The sequence below is a fragment of the Canis lupus genome, chromosome 12 (genome assembly GCF_048164855.1).
Source record: "Canis lupus baileyi chromosome 12, mCanLup2.hap1, whole genome shotgun sequence".
Lineage (NCBI taxonomy): Eukaryota > Metazoa > Chordata > Mammalia > Carnivora > Canidae > Canis > Canis lupus.
The window spans coordinates 28,868,124-28,887,009 of record NC_132849.1 but is presented as its reverse complement, the minus strand read 5'-3'; the positions used below and the strand labels follow the sequence as shown (position 1 = coordinate 28,887,009).

Sequence of the window (18,886 nt, the reverse complement as noted above, 5' to 3'; positions counted from 1 at the left end):
TGTAGTTGAGTTCAGTATTTTATTTCTGGTATTGGTAAAATGTGCCTTCTCTCTTTTTATCAACAATTTTGCTAGAAGTTTATCAATTTTATTGATCTTTTCAAAGAACCAGCTTGCTTTTCTTCCATTGATTGTTCTCTATTGTTTGTTCTCAAATTCATTAATTTATGTTCTTTATTATTTCCTTCCTTCTGCTCTGCTTTGGGTTTATTTTGCTGTTCTTTTTCTCTGGTGGGTACGAATTTAGATTACTAATTTGAAATCTTTTCTGCTAAATGTCCCTTTTGGTGCTGCTTTAGTAGCATCCCAGAGATTTAGATATTTTGTGTTTCCATTTTCATTCAGAATTAAGTACTTTTTAATCTCCCTCGAGACTACATCTTTGACAAATGAATTTCTAAGTGTTCTGAGAATTCACTGTTAATTGTCTGTTACCAATTTCCAGCTGGATTCCATTGTGGTCAGAGAACATACTCTATATGATTCCAATTGCTTCAAATGTTAAAGTTTGTTTTATGACCCAGAATATGGTCTATCTTGGTAAATGTTCCATGAATGCTTGAAAAAAATTGTGTATCTTGCTACCATTGGATAGAATGCTCTGTAAATGTCAATTAGATCCTGTTGGTTGATGGTATTTTTTTTTTAATTTTTATTTATTTATGATAGTCACAGAGAGAGAGAGAGAGAGAGAGGCAGAGACATAGGCAGAGGGAGAAACAGGCTCCATGCACTGGGAGCCCGATGTGGGATTCGATCCCGGGTCTCCAGGATCACGCCCTGGGCCAAAGCCAGGCGCTAAACCGCTGCGCCACCCAGGGATCCCGGTTGATGGTATTATTCAGGTCTTCTATACCCTTGTCAAAAACTTCTTTATAATAGCTTTTTAAGTTGCTGAATGAGGAATATTAAATTCTCCAACTATAATTGTGTTTTCAGTTTTATCAGCTTGGCTTTATTTATTTTGAAGCTCTGGTGTTTGGTGCATTTATGTTTTTATTTTTTTGAAAAAGACTTTACTTATTTATGAGAGACAGAGAGAGAGACAGAGACAGAGACACAGGCAGAGGGAAAAGCAGGGTCCATGCAGGGAGCCTGACATGGGACTTGATCCCAGGTCTTCAGGATCACACCCTGGGCTAAAGGTGGCACTAAACTGCTGAGCCATCTGGGCTGCCCTGCATTTATGTTTAAAATCGCTATGTTCTTGGTGTACTGACTCTCTTCTCACTAAGCAATGTCCCTCTTTGTCCTCAGTATTCTTTTGTTCTGATAAAGTTTACTTAATCTGATATTAACACACCCACCTTTTCTTACTTAATGTTTCCATGGTATATTTTTTCCATTCTTTTACTTTCAATCCACCTATATGGTTAAATTTTAAATTTATCTTATAAATTAACATATAAGACAAGTTGTTGCATGGGGAGTTTTGATGTTGTTATTGTCATCGCTCTTTATCCTGCCAATTTCTGGCTTTTAATTGTTGAATTTAGATCATTTACACTTGCTTTGAACACTTTTTTCCCCCAATTTTCCAACATATAATACCCAGTGTGCTCATCACATCATGTTCCTTCCTTAACACTTGTCACTCAGTTACCCAATCCCCCCCACTTATCTCCCCTTCTGCAACCCTTTTTTGTTTCCTAGAGTTAGAAGTCTCTCATGGCTTGTCTTTCTCTCTAATTTTTACCCATTCACTTTTCCTCCTTTCCCTTATACTCCCTTTCACTATTTCTTATATTCCACATATGAGTGAAACCATATGATAATTGTCTTTCTCTGATTGACTTATTTCACTCAGCATAAGACTCTCCATTTCCATCCATGCTGAACACCTCCTTTTCACTCCATTGGTGAGGGATTCCCATCCTACTGTTATAGGAATGGCAGAACACCTAACACCCAACACAAGTCAGATAAAATTAACACAGTTTGTCAACAACTTACACTCACATCCCAGGAAGGAGGACTCAGGACCACCTGGACTCCAGTGTATAGTCTGGAGTACAGTGAACCAGAAGGGGCCATGGGAGGCAGGCTTTGTAGTAACAAGAGTATGAGGTGATCACTGTATCCTGTGGGATGATGTGATTAACATGTTTTAATAATCCCATAGGCTGGCAAGGGTCTGAAGCCTGCTATTCAGACGTAAGTGGGCACTGTGCCTGACCCCCATGATAAGGAGGGCTGGTTGGCTGGAGGACCTTATCTGCCAAGATGTATCATAATTAAACTTCAGATTACCCAAGACAAACAATTTTGAAAGAGGCTAGAAAGAAAATGAGACATTATCTACAGGGGAGCAACAATGTGAATAGTAGTGATGTCTCCTCTGAAATCATGGAAGCCAGAAAGAAGTGGCACCACATTATTCAAGTTTGATAAACAAAAACAAAAACAAAACCTTTAAAATTGGCAATCCCAAATTATATGCCCAGCAAAAATATCTTAGAGGAATGAAGGGGAAAACCAAGACCTTCTCAGATGAAAGGACACTTCACGAGAAAATCTGTCCTCGGGGGCATAATTCTCAATAATGACTGAAGGAATCTCTAAACAGAAAGAAAATGATAACAGAAGGAGTCTAGCACTTCAAGAAGGAAGAAGAACAGGACACTGGGTAAGACTTCTCAGGAGTTTTCAAAATTATATTGAGGAAGAACCATTACAACTTGCTTCTGCGGGGTGGAAGTATAGAAGATCTGTTCCCCACTCGGTTTCGCAGTGGGGGGAATCAGAGCACTGTCTGTTTCTGCCAGGTGGGGAGATGGGAGAGCAACCCCCCAGCAGAAGGATCAGAATCTAGTGATGATTCCACCTACAGGACACGGAACTTATAGATCAGTACTACTCTCATCATGGAACAGCAGACAGGTTTTCTGTAGGTGTTTGGTGTTGGGTGGGGTACTATGCAAAGATTTTCTGTGCTGCTAGGAAGTGCTGCTCACTTCCCAGTCTTTTGGCTGGGGGAAGCAGGCTTTTCGTGGAGCTTTTTTTTTTTCTTGCTTGTATCTGTTGGTGGTTCTGAGTTACAAACTTCTCCAGCACTTTGTCCCATTTAGAAGGAAAATAAACAAACTGAACTCCCCGCCATGTCATTCCTCAAGTCTTGACATCCCTGGGCAGTCCACCTTCTTGCCCCCTTTCAGAGACTTCCCGTTTGCTGTGTTATGTCCAAGGATATTTCTGTTTGCAAGAGAAGAAACCTGGGAGGAATGGAACTACTTCATTTTGACTGGAACTAACATCCAGCAAACACTGAAGCTGAAGAGGAAAAAAAGATTGCCAACAGACTATTCTAATTTTCTTATATCTAAAACATCATGTGTAGAATTATTTTCAGCAGAGCTTGTGAAATCCTAAAATTCTGATTTCTCCTATCTGCTTTGAAATCATTCTATCAAGGAATGCACTGGTGAGCTACTAATCTCTTTCCTTCATCTGTGATAAGAAGGTCTCTTACTTGTGTCTGATTTCACATTGGGCTTCAGATTTTCTTCTTTTATTTCCTCCCCTCCCAATGCATCTCATGGAAAATAAACCACCCACTTTCCTAGTGCACATTCACTGGGCTTCTTAAGAAGAATATGGGGAAGGGTCTTTGCTCGAAGTTTTAGGTGGTTTTCCACAATCTGTCATGCTATTAGATCAGAACCACATGGAAGTGTGGAATAAAGGTCATTTTTCTTCAGTTCCTTTTTGGGAGAAAGCACAGTGTCTGCCTTTTGTTTGAGGTGAGATGCACTGTTTTCCCAACTGAAGTCAGAAACTTGCATTGATGCTTATAGTTTCTCTAAGTCATTTTGTTTGTAATTATTTCATATTTAAAAGCATTAAGAATGTGCCTGTATTTCAGCATGTGGAGAGGGCTGTGTACTGCTCTCCTTGCCATTTTTTAAAGTTGAATTCAACATGCAGCACTTGTTACTTGGAGGTTATGGGGCGATTCTGGAATAAACATGTGCTTTTGCTCAGTTCCTGGGTTTTTTAATACCCAAAGACTTGCTCTCTCACCCACACCACATTAATTTTCTAGAATTCATTCTGAAAAGTATGTCATAACTGTAGCTGGTCTTTTGGTTCAATTTTTTATAATTTGATCATGTGTGGAAGATATCTAAAGCTTCATTTTAAATTCATTTTTTAGGTGCATTTCCTCCTTATTCCACACACACAAAAGAATAAATACCTTGACTACAACAGGCCACTCCATCCAAAGTGTCAGTGTAGGCAATTTAGAAAGCCAGCTTAAAATTGGGGATCTCTGGCTGGCTCAGTGGTTTAACGCTTGCTTTCAGTCCAGGGCATGATCCTGGAGTCCTGGGATCAAGCCCGAGGATCAAGTCCCAGGATCGAGTCCCACATCAGGCTCCCTGCATGGAGCCTGCTTCTCCCTCTGCCTATGTCTCGGCCTCTCTCTCTCTCTCTCTCTGTGTGTGTGTGTGTGTGTATGTGTGTGTCTGTCTCGTGAATAAATAAATAAAATCTTAAAAAAAGAAATAGAAAAAAAAAAGCTAGTTTGAAATCAACATGTTCTCACAAGCAACATTGCTTCCTTTTGTTCTTTGCTTTCACTTGGATTTGAACTGAGGTACCAGCATCTTTATGGTTTGTTTGGATTCTCAGCTTAAGCTGAGTTTGCTTTGGATGCTAGGCTGCTTATCTACATTTAAAAAAAATGCAGAGCTCCAGAAGAGAGTGATTTACAAAAAGCAGTTGCTCAGCTGACAGTGCAGTGCCTCTGCCTTCCGCCCATGTCTTCTCCCTTCACAAAAGAACTTTCTAAGTTTAGGACTTGTTTTCCCTGCATGGTCTTTGTTCCCCGCAGCTCTTCTAGAAGTGTCTGACTTCTCCACGAAATACAAGTCTTTGCTGTTGCTGCTACTGCTGTTCAGGTAGCATCTCATTCATGGTCCCTCGTAGCTTCTCAACTAAAACCTTTCCTCTGTTTGTACACATGGGGTCTGGAGCCTTCCTGAGATGAGTGTCCAGCACGTCTGGGATGAGGCGCAGCGCTGTCAGCCGCACGTGCCCATTCTGAACCTGCTACGACAGAAAAACAGACCCACGGTTGGTGCCAATTTTGCTTCCTTTTATTTTATTTGAGGAGTTCTATCAATGCTCCCTCCCAGAGCTTTAATGTCCTTTTGCAGCTTTGCAGACATCATGATAGTAGGCTACTGAAGGAAAAGTGCTTCCCCAAAGTGTTTGCTTTTAAATTCTTTCAATTTGTTATCCATTTTCACTGATTTGGACGATGGCATTCTTTTCATTTTTTTGTGTTGTTTACAGAGATGCCACCCAGAAATGGCTCTTTGCCATGGATGCTCATGGCTTTGGGATTCAGCGTAGCTGTCAGCACCCACATTCTGAGTCCAAAGGGGGTCCTCCGTCTGGGCAGTGGAAAATGCGGCAGTCCTCGCAATCGCGACGCTGGTTTACCTCTTCACCCTGGCCCCCTTCCTCAGTGCTCTGGCCCACTGGCCTCCTTTCTGTCCCTCAAACACACTGACTCTCTGCGATCCCACAGCCTCATGCTTGCCACTCCTCTAGAATGCTCTTCCCCAGATCCCCAGGGGGCAGCTGCCCTCACCATTCAGGACTTCTCCATACACACACATCACCACCCCTCACAGCCTGCTATTCTACTCTGACTCTTTTGTGGTGGTGGATGGTGGTTGGGGTAGCTCTTATTAAAATTAAATTACCCTGTGTGCTTACGGATCTGTGCTCACCATCTTGCTCCCTTATAGGATGTGAATACTGTCCTGGCAGAAACTCTGACCATCCTCTCTCAGTCACGTGTGCATAGTAATACCCAACATATAATGAGTAATGTGGAAATATTTGTTCACCTGAATTGCATAGAATCCAAATGAAATGATTTGAAAGGAAATTAATGAAACTATCAAAAGGTAGACATATTTTTGGCTTGATTTGAGGGATCATTAAGAGAAACAAAGATTTTAAAATGCAAAAGATGTTTGACATGAGTTGCTCTGGTCTTGCAACTAGAAAGGAACATTTTATTAAAGTTGGATTCAACAAAGAAAGAACTACCCATCCACCTCCTCTCCTTGCTTTCATCCAGTGCATCGTGCATTCCAGCCAGATCCCTGCCAGGGACTGGAGAATGGGATGAGGACACCCTAATTCCTGTCTTCAATCCCCTTGCTGTCTAGACCCATGATCTGTACAAGGACTAGGACATGCCCCTGGGGGTCTGGGAGCACAGAGCAGAATAAGTCACCAGAAATGAAGCTGCATAGAGGTGTCAGGAGATGGCTGAAAAGTGCCAGCTCTGGGTAGGAATCTAGGAGGCCAACCTGGAGGTGAAGGCACAAGCAGTGGGAGAGCTCAGTGGGAGGGAGCATTGATAGAACTCCTCAAATAAAAGGAGAAAACAGGCCAGGAACAGGGGCAGGAGCAAGAGACCAGGAGACTGGCATCCAGATGGGGTAGATGGCCTGTGCAAGCTACATGGTGCCTGTGAGCCCCGGGGTAGGGGGCTGGGGTGAGTGGAGGCTTTCCTCTAGTGTTGTTATCATTGTTGATAATAAGAACAGTGGTCAATATTTCTTTTTGCCAGTTACCCTGGTGACATGTGACATACATGATCTTGTTTCATCCATCACGACAATGTGACAATGTGGGAACCATTATCCACTTGATCTGTGTGAAACAAAGCCTTGGATGGGTTGGCTGACTGTCCCAAGTTTGCACAGCTAATAAGTGGCAGGTCTGGGCCAGAACTCAGGTCTGTCTCCTCTGGATATATCAGAGGGCCTGGACGATGCAACAAGCTCACAGATCCAACAAAATTCCCCTCAGGGTCTCCCACTCACTTCCTTCGTCTGTGTCCAGGCTTGGCCTGGCCTGACCTTAACATGCCTGTACAGGGGCGATCTGGACCGGTTTCAGATGAGGCTAGTACATGTGCAAAGATGGGCACAAGGAAAGCACATAATCAAAGAGGAACAAAACTGAGCCCTATGCAAGAGCATCTGGAAAGTCAAAAGCCCAAGTTGAGTTTGGCAGAAATACTAACCATAATAGGAAAGGATTTTGTTTTGGGTATTTGTATGTTGGATTTTTAAAATCTCTGTTTTTGCATTTGTTGATTTTTTAAATCATTTATTTGCAGCAAAGTCAAGAAACTTTTACTATTTGCCTGATATCTATCAATCTCAAATGAGCATCAAAGTTGTTCTTGCACTCACCAGTAGCTTCTGGCATCCATAAGACAAGACTTTCACAGGATACAGCATGTGACTCATCCAATATTGGACACTTGTCTACCGCAAACCCTGGTTGGAAGGAGAGGCATAGGGACGTGAGGAAGGAAGAGATGGGAAAATCTGTAACAGAGGAAACAAGAGGATGGGGAGTGGGGACGAAGGGAGAAATTCTCCCACAGCTGTGAACCAGATCTATTGGCTCATGGGGGATGCTGAGTTGCCTCCCTAGTGAGGTCTGGGGTGTGAACATGCCCAAAGTCCTGATCTAAAACTTAAAGAGAAATAATAGAGAGAAGAACAGCCAAAGTATGAAATCAATGACAAGAAACAAGACAGAAAGAAAAGTACATTCTGGAGAAGGCTGGGAAGCACATGATGGTGAATAACAGCTTTTTAAATTTCTACCAAGTAATTTTAAAGCCATGTGAATTTCATAAATCGGACAGTGGTGGTTCAGATGCAAAGACGCATGTCTGACCACAGCAGTTTATGGAGGCCACAGTAGACACTGAAACCTCTCCTTTATGGAAGATCCTCAAGGACAAACTGACCCGACACCTGCCTGAGCTTGGGGGAGGTGGTTTTGCTACGGCCCCAGAGATAAATGAGGGGATGTATTCTGGTGCCTCTCCCAACCCTGCCTGCCCTTGCACAGAAAGAGATAAATGGGCAGTCCATTTTGAGATCCAAAGGGCAGTACAGTGGAAAACAACCTGAGTGATGAAATTTCACCACCAAAAACCCCCTGAGAGGCACACAAAGGTGTGTGTACAGCTTGTACTTGAATAAGCAAAAAAAAAAAAAAAAAAAAAAAAAAAAGTTTAAAAAGGCCATGTAGACAGAGAGATGTGTATGTGTAGGGAAAAAAAATGAGCCCAAAAGTTTTATAGATCATTAGAAAGAACCTAGTTTTCATTTTGGGTGGGGAATGCTCATTATTAAAAATAACAAACAAAAAAAGAAAGCCATTGATCATAAAAGTGTGTCTTGAATCAGAGGTCTCAATTAATCTGATTTCGTGTTCCTGATAAAATGATCAGTAGGATATAGTCTTTAAAAAAGTAGGAGTTAAAAAAATAGAAGTGAAATCTCCAAGTGAAATGATTATGAGAGATTTCTATTTACTGCTCCAAGTTTTCTTGGATGAATATGTTGTATTCACAATCAGAGATAAGCAAGAGGGAAGGCATTTTGAAGGAAAAGTAAACATTATGGCTCCTCATTTAGGCCTTCCACTTCTCAGTCTAATTTTTATCAGTCTCCCAATTATATCAGTTCTTAGGCATCAGATTTCCTCTTGAGTGATAGGACATTTCCTAAGTTGGGCCCAGTTCTCCTGAGAACATGCACTAGCCCAGCAGCAAAGCCGGGTCTCCCAGAGGATGCCTGGCCATGTCTCTGGCCTCAGATCCCTGCTCCCAATGCCAATGTCTAACCCACAGTGTGTTTTTCCAAGCCAAGGCGCCTTCTCAGGAATGGGCTCATTGCCACACTGGCTGGGGAGAATCACTGTCCAGCCCAGGCCATTCTGCTCAGACACTGGCCCCTAGCCAACATCTGTCCCATGAGCCCAGGGGCTGCCAGTCTGCTGGGGTCAGGAAGCTGTCATGAGCTGGCGGAAGTCTGGAGCACACACAAGCTCATTCTGAAGTCCTCTTATTCTCTTGCTGTTTACAATTCTCTCTCCAAAGACACAATGCTCTCCTAAATAAAATTAGTTATGGCAGCAAAAGTGAAAAACAAAATCCCTCTCCTTCCTTCCCGTAGACACAGAGAATTTCAAGGCTGTCTCCATCACAAGTGGGCAGCACAGCCTCAGAGCAGGGGTGGCCACAAAGGGGGGATCAGAGCTCTCCCCCAATGATGATTCACTGTCATTGCATTTCCTACAATGTAAAGGAATGTGGCCTCTGTCAAATGAGGACTTCTGTGTCTGCAGATTATAAAACAAGAATGTGTTTGGAAATTCCAAGTGGGGCCCGAAAATCCCGGTGGGTCCCTATAGATCTGTATCTCCGCCTGGCTGGACCATTTCCTTGGTCTGGCTTGCACTAGTTCTATAACCTCTTGAAGCTTCAATTTCCATCTCTATAAAATGACACAGCAATAATACTAACGGGGCTGAGTGAGGCCTACACACATAGACATCCACTGGCATACAGAATGCCCTCAAAAATTGCTGGGTATTATTGTTATCATATGCATTTCTGATGGCGAATGTTGAGACGATGAGGTCTACTGAGCCAGGGAGACTGGGATATGTGGGCAGAGCTCTGGCATGAATGATCAGGGCTCTTCCCAATGATCCCCTGTAGAGTGCCTCAGGAAGAAAACCAGCCGTCTTGAGTCATGCCTGTCATGGGACCATGACACGGACACTGGGATGGGAGTTGGGAAAATCATGTCATCTCAAATGCTCCTCATTTCACTGAGGACAGAGCATGTGCCAGATGCAGTGCCCAAAGCTAGAGGAGCAACTGGGTCACTTTGGACAAATCTCTTGTATCTGAGGACGAGTTTCCTCATTTCTAAAGTCTGGACCAAAAATGAGATGCTGAAAATAAAAGTTCTTTATAAACAGTCAGGTGGCTTTCAGACGCACCTGCATTCTAACATCACAGCATCCAAACCACACGTGTGGCTTCTCCAGGAACCCTGGAAATGTGTGGATGCTGACACTCAATGTTAAAGGGGACTGTCAAGGATGGTGTGGATGCTGATGAAAATCCACTGGTGGAGTCCATGCCTCTGCAGCTGGTGATTCAACTAGCATTTCTGGAATCCAAACCATGCACCAACATCCTACTTGGATCCTTGGGCCCTCTGTGTCCAATGGAGAGAGGTGGACTGAGCAGGACATGCCCACATGGGAAGACAAATACTAGTGAAGACACTCCCCATGTTGGAAATAATACTAGAGAAAAGTGCTGGGGTTAACTGCCACGGAACTAGTAATATAGCACCTGATAGATAGGTTGTGATTCCTATATGTGCACTTCCTTCTAGCTGAAGTGTGCCAGGCCTATCTTTCATATATCATGCATCTTAGTGGTATCACAGAGTGAGAAGGGTTATAAAAAAGGACCTGGCTCAAAAGAAAAAGGCAAATTCCAATATAACAATGTCAACAGGATACAGGAATTGTATAGATTGCTTAGAGAACAAGAACCTGGTATATGTGAGACTCAGGATTAGAAAATTTTAATTATATAATCCTGTTGCTTCTAATTCTTGCTCTTGATTTTGGCTCAGGCCATGATCTCAGGGTCGTGAGATCAAGTCCCACATCAGGCTCTACTCTCAGTGGAAAGTCTGCTTGGGATTCTCTCTCTCCCTCTCCCTCACCCTCCCCAACCATGCACTTACTCTTTCTCTCTCTCTCTCAAATAAATAAATAAATCTTTTTTAAAAAACACAACTTTTTCATGGCAAAAAATATATATATACCATGGGCAGACACAAAAGATGAACAGCAAACTAGGGGGGAACATTGCAATTCATAACTTAGGCAAGAGATAATTGCTATAATGTATAAAGAGCTCCTAGAAATCAATAAGAGAAAGAACAAAACCCAACAAACAAATGAGCAAGGAACACAAGGAGACATTGCACAGAAAAGGAAATGCAAATGGTTCTTAGACATATAAAGCCACCATAATAAAAATTAAAACTATGAAGATAGCATTTTCTACCTTTAGGGTTGGCAAAATTCCAGTAGTAAACCAAAGCTGGCTCTAATGGGCCCACAGGAACCAATTATTAAAGGTTCAGGAATATTAGCAAGCCAGTCATTAAATGCAGCTATTACTAAGATTTCAATTATATAACCTTATAATTCATACATTATAATTAAAAACAAAGGAAGTAAAACTCAAAATGTCCTTATTCTATTGCTACATTTCAGTATTATCTGGGCTACCTCTGACTCTTGTTCTGTGTAGTGGAAATAGCATGCGATGTGTGCTATTCATGAGAGACAGAGAGAGAGAGAGAGAGGCAGAGACACAGGCAGAGGGAGAAGCAGGCTCTATGCAGGGAGCCTGATGCGGGACTCGATCCCGGGTCTCCAGGATCACGCCCTGGGCCAATGGCAGGTGCTAAACCACTGAGCCACCCAGGGATCCCCAGTATTACCTGGGCTACCTCTGTCTCTTGTTCTGTGTAGTGGAAGTAGCATGCGATGTGTGCTGTTGCCTGACTCTTCTCAAATCCATGGTCAGGGACATTATACCAGTAGTTTAAAATCAGCCTGCATGCAAGTAGTGACCCCACAGAAATCAGCAGACACTACAAATCAGGGCTTTTCCATTTTTGTGTGTTCATGTGTGTGTGTGGGGGGGGTGCTTTTTAGAGGAGGGTGTTAAACATTTACCAGCATTCCCCTGCAGGATCCCAAATGTTAACAACATTGGAAAGGCGGGGGGTGGGGGGGAGCAAGTACTCTCATTCACTACTGATGGGAAGGCCCAGTATGATAGAACTTTGGCAGCATGTGCCAAAATTAGAAAGAGACTGAAGCTTTGCCCAGCACTTCCCCTTCTGAGAATCTATCCTACAGCTCTGCCCGCATGTGTGTGAAATGAGGTGATATTGGGCTTATCCGGCAGCACTTGTAATAGCAGAAGACAAGAGTCGGCCAGGATCCTTCACAGGGGACTGGTGCAACCAAACAGCCTATCCTAACATCGGTCTCCTATGCAGCTGTGACAGAGACTGGGGAGCTTTCAGGAGAATGATATGGAAAGACCACTAAAGCACAGTGAGTGGAAAAAGCAAGGCAGGATGCTTCTTATCATGCAAAAGGGAAAGAACACGAATGTATTTTTGCTTGTTTGTATTTGCATACAGGAACTGTAAAGGATAAATGAGTACTAATTAAAATTAGCTACCAGGTTCAGGAAGTGGTTATGGGGCTTATGGGATGGATGGGGGAGAAATTTTTTTCTGCATACATTTTAATATAGTTTTACTTTTTAGGGGTGCCTTGATGGCTCAGTTGGTTAAGGGTCCGACTTCGATTTCGGCTCAGGTCATGATCTCAGGTCCCACGTCGGGCTCTGCGCTCAGCAGGGAATCAGCTTGTCCCTCTCCCTCTGCTCCTCATCTCCCTTGCACTTCTCTCTCTTTAAAATAAATAAATAAAATATAAAAATATATAGTTTTACTTTTTAAACTATGTGAATATATTATCTATTCAAAAATGCTTTAATAAGTAAGTCATCTTTTTGTGATGTGATTTATCATGATGGCATCTGACACATAGTTGAAGTGTTTCCACAGTACATAAATTTGGAATGCTTTCTTTGTCCATAAAGAAAAAGAATTATGTTTTGATGTTGTGGTCCTTGACACAGATATATTTACTTAAAAAATTAGGTAAAAACAAATGTCAACGGTAAAATGATTAAAGTCTGTGCGTAAGATGTGTTCACTGTTGTTTTGCAATCCACAGGAATTACAGGATTTATTTCTTGATAGAGCCTGAAGGGACCGTCCATGACTGCACTCAGACGCATTACAGTATTTTCTTGCCCTAGAAGCTGAGAAGCACCAGTGTGGCTTTTTGGTGAGTCAGGAAGTGGAGAGGTAAGGTTATGAAGCTGCAGATGTGCGGGCAGGTGGGGTAGAAATCCCAGCGGCTTTGCAGGTTGTGCCTGGAGCATTCTGTGAGCCAGCTGGCACTGCTACGTCTCAGAGACACCGGCTGCTCCCACTCCAGGGCATGCCGCCTGCCAGTGTCCCAGCTGCTCACAGGCCAGGCCCAGCAGGAAGGAGTGGATCACTGCAACCCTACCAGCACACCTGGAAACATCAGTCAATAATGGGGGTCTCTTCTTTCTCTGGGCATCAGTGTGACAGTGGCCTTTGCAGTTCCTGAGCAGAGTGGCATCCCCAGCCACACAGAGGAGGCCGTACCTCTCCAGTGGGACCTGCTGTCCCACAATGGGATCCATCTCCTTCCCTTGTCTGCCAAGGTCAGGTCCACAACTTGCCATCTTCGCCATCACTGCCATAGCTATTTCTGTGCCTTGATCACGTCATGTTTTTTCCTGCCTCAGGGCTTTTCCACTTGCTCTTCTCTCTTCTCCAGATCCTTCTCATGACTCAGGAGTTAAGAGTCTGGGCTCTGGAGTCAGATTGTCTGCCTCTTTCTGTGCCTAAGAAGACCATAGGTGTGGACATGCTCACAGGACCTTGATGTTTCTGGAATAAGCAGTAGACTCCCATCCCGAACTCAGGCTCAGTAGCTCAGCATTTCCTCCTCAACAGAGCTACAGAATGAGGGTAGGGGAAGAAGCATACATTTTCCTGCCTTTCTCATTCTTTTTTTTTTTTTTTTTTGCCTTAGTAAGCAGCCTTTTTCTCTTTTTGTCCTAATTAGCTAAAGGTTAGTCTTTCCTCAAAGATCTAGCTTCTGCCTTTTTGAAATCCCCAACTGAGAGGAACAGGGAGAGTCTTGGTCAGAGATGCTCAGGAATTGCCAGGTTCTCTTCTAGAGATAGTAGCTAAAGCTCCAGGTGAGCTGTCCATCTGACTCTGAGATAGCACAGGCTGGCTGTCCAGCAGGACATCGTACTGGCTGCGGATGGGTGAACCGCTCACCTGCATTTAGGGGTGCAGGCTCACATGGCGCCTAGACTCCTAGCAGGGTGATGTGGACCTGGGGGAGTCATCAAGGATGGCAGGAGAACTTCTGGAGTGTTCAATTAATTAACATACAACATATTATTGGTTTCAGAGGTAGAATTTAGGGATTTATCAGTCTTATATAACACCCAGTGCTCATGACATCACATGCCCTCCTTAATGCCCGTCACCCAGTTATGCCATCCCCCACCCCATCTCCCCAGCAACCCTCAGTTTGTTTCCTATTATTAAGATGGTTTGCCTCCCTCTCTAATTTCATCTTGTTTTATTTTTCCCCTCCCTTCTCCTATGATCCTCTGTGTCGTTTCTTAAATTTCACATATAATATGATAATTGTCTTTCTCTGATTGACTTATTTCACTCAGCATAACACCCTATAGTTCCAACCACATCGTTGCAAATGATAAGATCTCATTTTTTGATGGCTAATGTTCCATTTTGTATATATATAAAGAAGATGTGGTATATATATCATTCATCTCTCAATGGACATCTGGTAAGAGCCCCTTTGTTATTGAGGGCCAGTGACTTCCTCTGAATAAATTTAGTAGTTTCTGAAGTCACATGACCTCTGTCAGATGCAGCAGGACCACCTAAGGCACCCAAGTTGTTATTTTGGGAGTGACTGACAATCAGGATGAGTTACATAATTTTTAGGAGTCCGTGCACATGGATCTTGGCGTCCTTTGAGCCAAATCATGCAAAATTACAAGATGGGAAGAGCAGAGTGCTGAACCAGGCATGTGTCCTTCTGAGTGCGGAACTCCTGCCGCTGAACAGGCTGTGCCCTGTGACACCAGCCTGTCACCAAAGGTTGGAAAGGGGTTTTTTTGCCTCTCTTCAAATGCTTCCATCACCTGCTCATTCCCTCGGGAAGCATTCCTCTGGGGACTGCTCAGGGAACTAAGCAGGTGTATTGACAGACAGATGGACACAGCTAAGACCCATTCCCCTCCTGCTCTAGGTCTCCAACAGGCCCTCACAGGTGCCTGACTCCTAATCTCTTGACTTTGCTTGTTTCCACAAACATAGAACCCTAAGTCCACGGACCTGTATAGTACAGGCTGAGACAGGACAGCACAAACTGCCAGAAGTGCCTCCAGCAACTCCAACATTTTTATGGAATCAAACTCAGTTTCCTCCTGAGCCTGCATTTAACTGTTACACGTGTACATTTTAATGAAATACAATCTTTTTAATACGTGATTAATTTTTCCTTTACTAATAAAAATATTTTAAAGCCCTTAATTCATAAGAAGGCTTTCAGTATTGACAAAAGTTTGGGATTCTTTCTCAGCTATGACTTGAGTTCCATCTAGAACATACATCCGGGGATGAGAGCTCCCGCTTTTGCAATCAAATTCGTCTGGTCAGGGAGAGCCAATTCTGTTCTTCCCAGTTGGCATGGGAGCCCAGACCTTGACTGCACGTAGGTCAGATGCACTCCTCAAAGCTGCTTTTGAAAACACATCTGAATTAGATTTTCAGCCAGCACCCTCCATCAAGGTCCTCCCTGTGGGAAGCCATAGGCTTGTTCACATGAAGCTTCCATCACCCAACACTTTTCTGTTTTTTGTGTTTTTTTTTTCTGTAGGAACAGTTTTTTGTTTGTTTGTTTGTTTGTTTTTGTTTTTGTTTTTTTATTGGAGTTCAATTTGCCAACATATAGCATAACACCCACTGCTCATCCCATCAAGTGCCCCCCTCAGTGCCCGTCACCCAGTCACCCCCACCCCCCGCCCACCTCCCTTTCCACCACCCCTTGTTCATTTCCCAGAGTTAGGAGTCTCTCATTCAGCACTTTTTTGAATTATATTTTGGAAAGTGCCTCACTGTGGCCTCTCTCATCAGTATCCTGAATAGTGGCCAATTGTCCTCTGAAGGTAGATTCGCTTTCTGGAAACAATCTAGCGTTGTTTACAGTCAAACTGTAAACCAAAGAAGGGCCAGGAATAAGATGCATGTCTACTCCCAGCCAGCTGGTGTTTTTGTGGGCCATCCTGGGATTCTGGGGGGAATTTAGAAAGGATAGATCCAGATCATTTCTGGGCAGGTGCCTTCAGGGCTTGGTTAGAATAAGTTTCTATCGCCCAGGGGGCTTCTCTGAAGAAAACAGCATTTGCTTTATTACATACATTTAGGGTGTGGTTGTAAATAAGTTCTAATTCTCTTAGTCTATAATAATATTTCATATGTGTAAAGAAGATTTAACTTTCATATTCTTTGCAGAACAAGTTAAAGCTACTTAAAAATTTTTTTTCCCTCTCAATATACAAACCAAACAAAGAAACTTAAACTATGACAGACTAGGAATCCTTTTTTTTTCTTCTTCTTTTTTTTTTTTTTTTTTTAGGACAAGTAACTTTCTCATAGCAAATTTGGTAATTTCTGAAATCCCATGAGCTTTTTCCATGTCAGATCATATTTCTTCAGATCGATGTTGACCATCTTATAAAGTCAAGAGCAACATTCTCACAGTTCTGGCATCTTTCCATCTGGGGCTTAGGATGTTCTCAGTTCCTTTAATCTACTGTGGGTGGGCAGGCAGGGGTGTGGGGAAATTGCTAAAGAGGAAAAGAAGGATTATCCTAAAGCCAGTCCTGGAAGCCTGGCCTGAAAAGCACAAAATCAAGCCCTGGGTTTTCGCTTTCCTTTGCAGAGATTGTACCTATGTAAGCAAGACCTCACAGAGCTGTCTCTGACCCCATCCGTCTTGTACACAGGGGCAAGTGGGGAGCCCAGAAACCCCAGAGATCTCTGGGGAGGTTGAGGGAGGCAGCCCTGCACATTGAGCCTGCCATGTAACAGCCTGAGCCTGCCAGGCAGCTTGACACGTGGGCCAGGATATGAACAACAATCAGGGCTTTTGCCAACTGACTAGCCAAATGATGGGGACAGAGGGGACAGACACTAGCCACTCATGTAAAAAGTTATTAATCACCAGGAACTTGCTGAAGCCTGTCCTCTGCCCCATCTCACATGGTCTTGGCTACTTTCTGCGCCCAGACTCGTGGCTGGCTGTTCTAAGGCCTGTGCCAGGTACAGGTGGAAGGCCCAGAAAAGTTCAAGGTCTTGGACTGGCTGGAGCATTAACCCCAAAGTGGGCAGCAATCACTGGCTCAGGAGGCCACAGGCAGTGGTGCAGGAGAGCATCGAGTGCAGGCTGCTTCTGAAGGGCACGTGCCTCTCCCGTCACAGGCATCATTAATTTACGTGAAGGCATTTTTCTGGCAGATGACAGGGAAGTGTCTTAGGAAAGGGGCACCTTTTTCTAATTTGTGCCAAGACCCTATATAGGCTAGTAGCAATTCTGGTTTTGGCCACGGATCACCAGGTAGCAGAGAAGCCAAGAAGAAACACACCACTTCCCGAGACTAGGTAAGACCAGGAGAAGAAGGGAAATGCAAGCTGACCTGCTTTGCTCCTGTTGTCACCTCTGTTATAATAGCTTGGCGGGTGTATTCATTAGAAATTAAACTCAGGGATCCCTGGGTGGCGCAGTGGTTTGGCGCCTGCCTTTGGCCCAGGGCATGATCCTGGAGACCTGGGGTCAAATCCCACATCGGGCTCCCGGTGCATGGAGCCTGCTTCTCCCTCTGCCTATGTCTCTGCCCCTCTCTCTTTCTCTCTCTGTGACTATCATAAATTTAAAAAAAAGAAAAAGAAAAAAGAAAAAAAAAAGGAAATTAAACTCAGCCTACAGTTAAGAGAGATAAAAAAAATAATAGCAACTCAATGAGAGGAGGGTTTATTCTCCCACATGGAAGACAGAAAGTGGCCAGTCCAGGGCTAATGTGGTAGCTCCTTGAGGTCACCAGGGACTAACCAGCCCAGACCAACACTCTTGCCAGCTGGGAACCAGAGCCTTCCCAACACCTACCACTGCAGGCTGCCTTATCCTCAGCAGTTTATACATATTTCCTCATGTTAGAGATGCCCCAGGAGATGGGTGTGATACTAACACTCATCTTGCATGTGAAGAAACGAAGACACAGATGGCTCAGGGAACCTGGATTAATCCAGAGAACACCTATCAGCTTACGTCTTTCTGCTCTACCCTCCACAGCACATGACCTTATTCAGAGTCACCTGTGGTTCCAGCCATCCTATCCACATCCCAGAAAGGGGGAAATGGGAATCGTAAAGCCCAGCCTAATCATCTCCCTTAAGGGACCTCCTCAGAATTCCCACACAGCACTTCCTCACTGGTCCAATTCAGCTGCAAAGGGAGGTGGGAAGTGTAGTCTTCAAGCTGACCTGAGGGGCCAGAGTCACAGGACTTGGTCCCTGCCCTGGTGCCTGCCAGGCACTAGCCTTTTTCCATTCCTCCCCTGCATTAATTTATCTCCCCTTTTCAGTGCCCACACAGACCATGGCCAAATGATGTGGAGGCCATCCAGCACACAAAACACAGCTAGGGAATCTGTCCCTCTTGAAAAGGTTGGGTTTCCTCTTTTCATGAGCTGGGCAAACTCTTGACCTAGGTAACCAGATTACATGGGAACAAACAAACAAACAAAATAAGAAGAGATATTTATTCATCTGAGTGCTTCTACATGTGCCATTTTTTTTAAACTCCTCAAGACATATTTCAGAGAGACGCAATCACACCCATATAGCATACAGGATGCCAGAAGCAAGTCTGCCCAGAGTCATGCTGGTGGGGTTGGAAATACGATGTAAGGGCAGTCCTGCCTGCAAAGCCTATCCTACAATTGGAGGTTAAAATAAATTCTATCATAGTAACTGATAAGAATTTATTATTTCACCTAGGCTGACAAAACCAGAAATTTTAAAGCCATTGCAAGAATTTTAAATAGTCTTTTTAGTGCACGGAGTAGTACACGACAAACGCAGGGACCCCACAATGACATTTTGTCTTTCTCCTGAAGTCAGTCGATTCTTTTTTTTTTTTTTTTTAAGATTTTATTTATTTATTCATGAGAGACACATAAAGAGAGAGGCAGAGACAGGCAGAGGGAGAAGCAGGCTCC

General features: G+C 43.6%; 1 long non-coding RNA gene across 3 annotated transcripts in view; it reads right to left on the bottom strand.

Annotated features, from left to right (window-relative positions):
• The window catches only part of LOC140601407 (uncharacterized), a 31,791-nt gene that overhangs the window by 2,936 nt on the left and 9,969 nt on the right, over positions 1-18,886 (bottom strand). Inside the window, exons 2-4 of one of the 3 annotated variants that reach the window (XR_012004416.1) lie at positions 12,215-12,367; positions 7,227-7,313; positions 2,634-5,052 (exon numbers count right to left, since the gene is read on the bottom strand). This is a non-coding gene — a long non-coding RNA (uncharacterized lncRNA). Of the gene's footprint in view, positions 1-2,633; positions 5,053-7,226; positions 7,314-12,214; positions 12,368-18,886 lie in introns of those variants that run through there. The other 2 variants (XR_012004415.1, XR_012004417.1) reach the window with 2 other exon arrangements.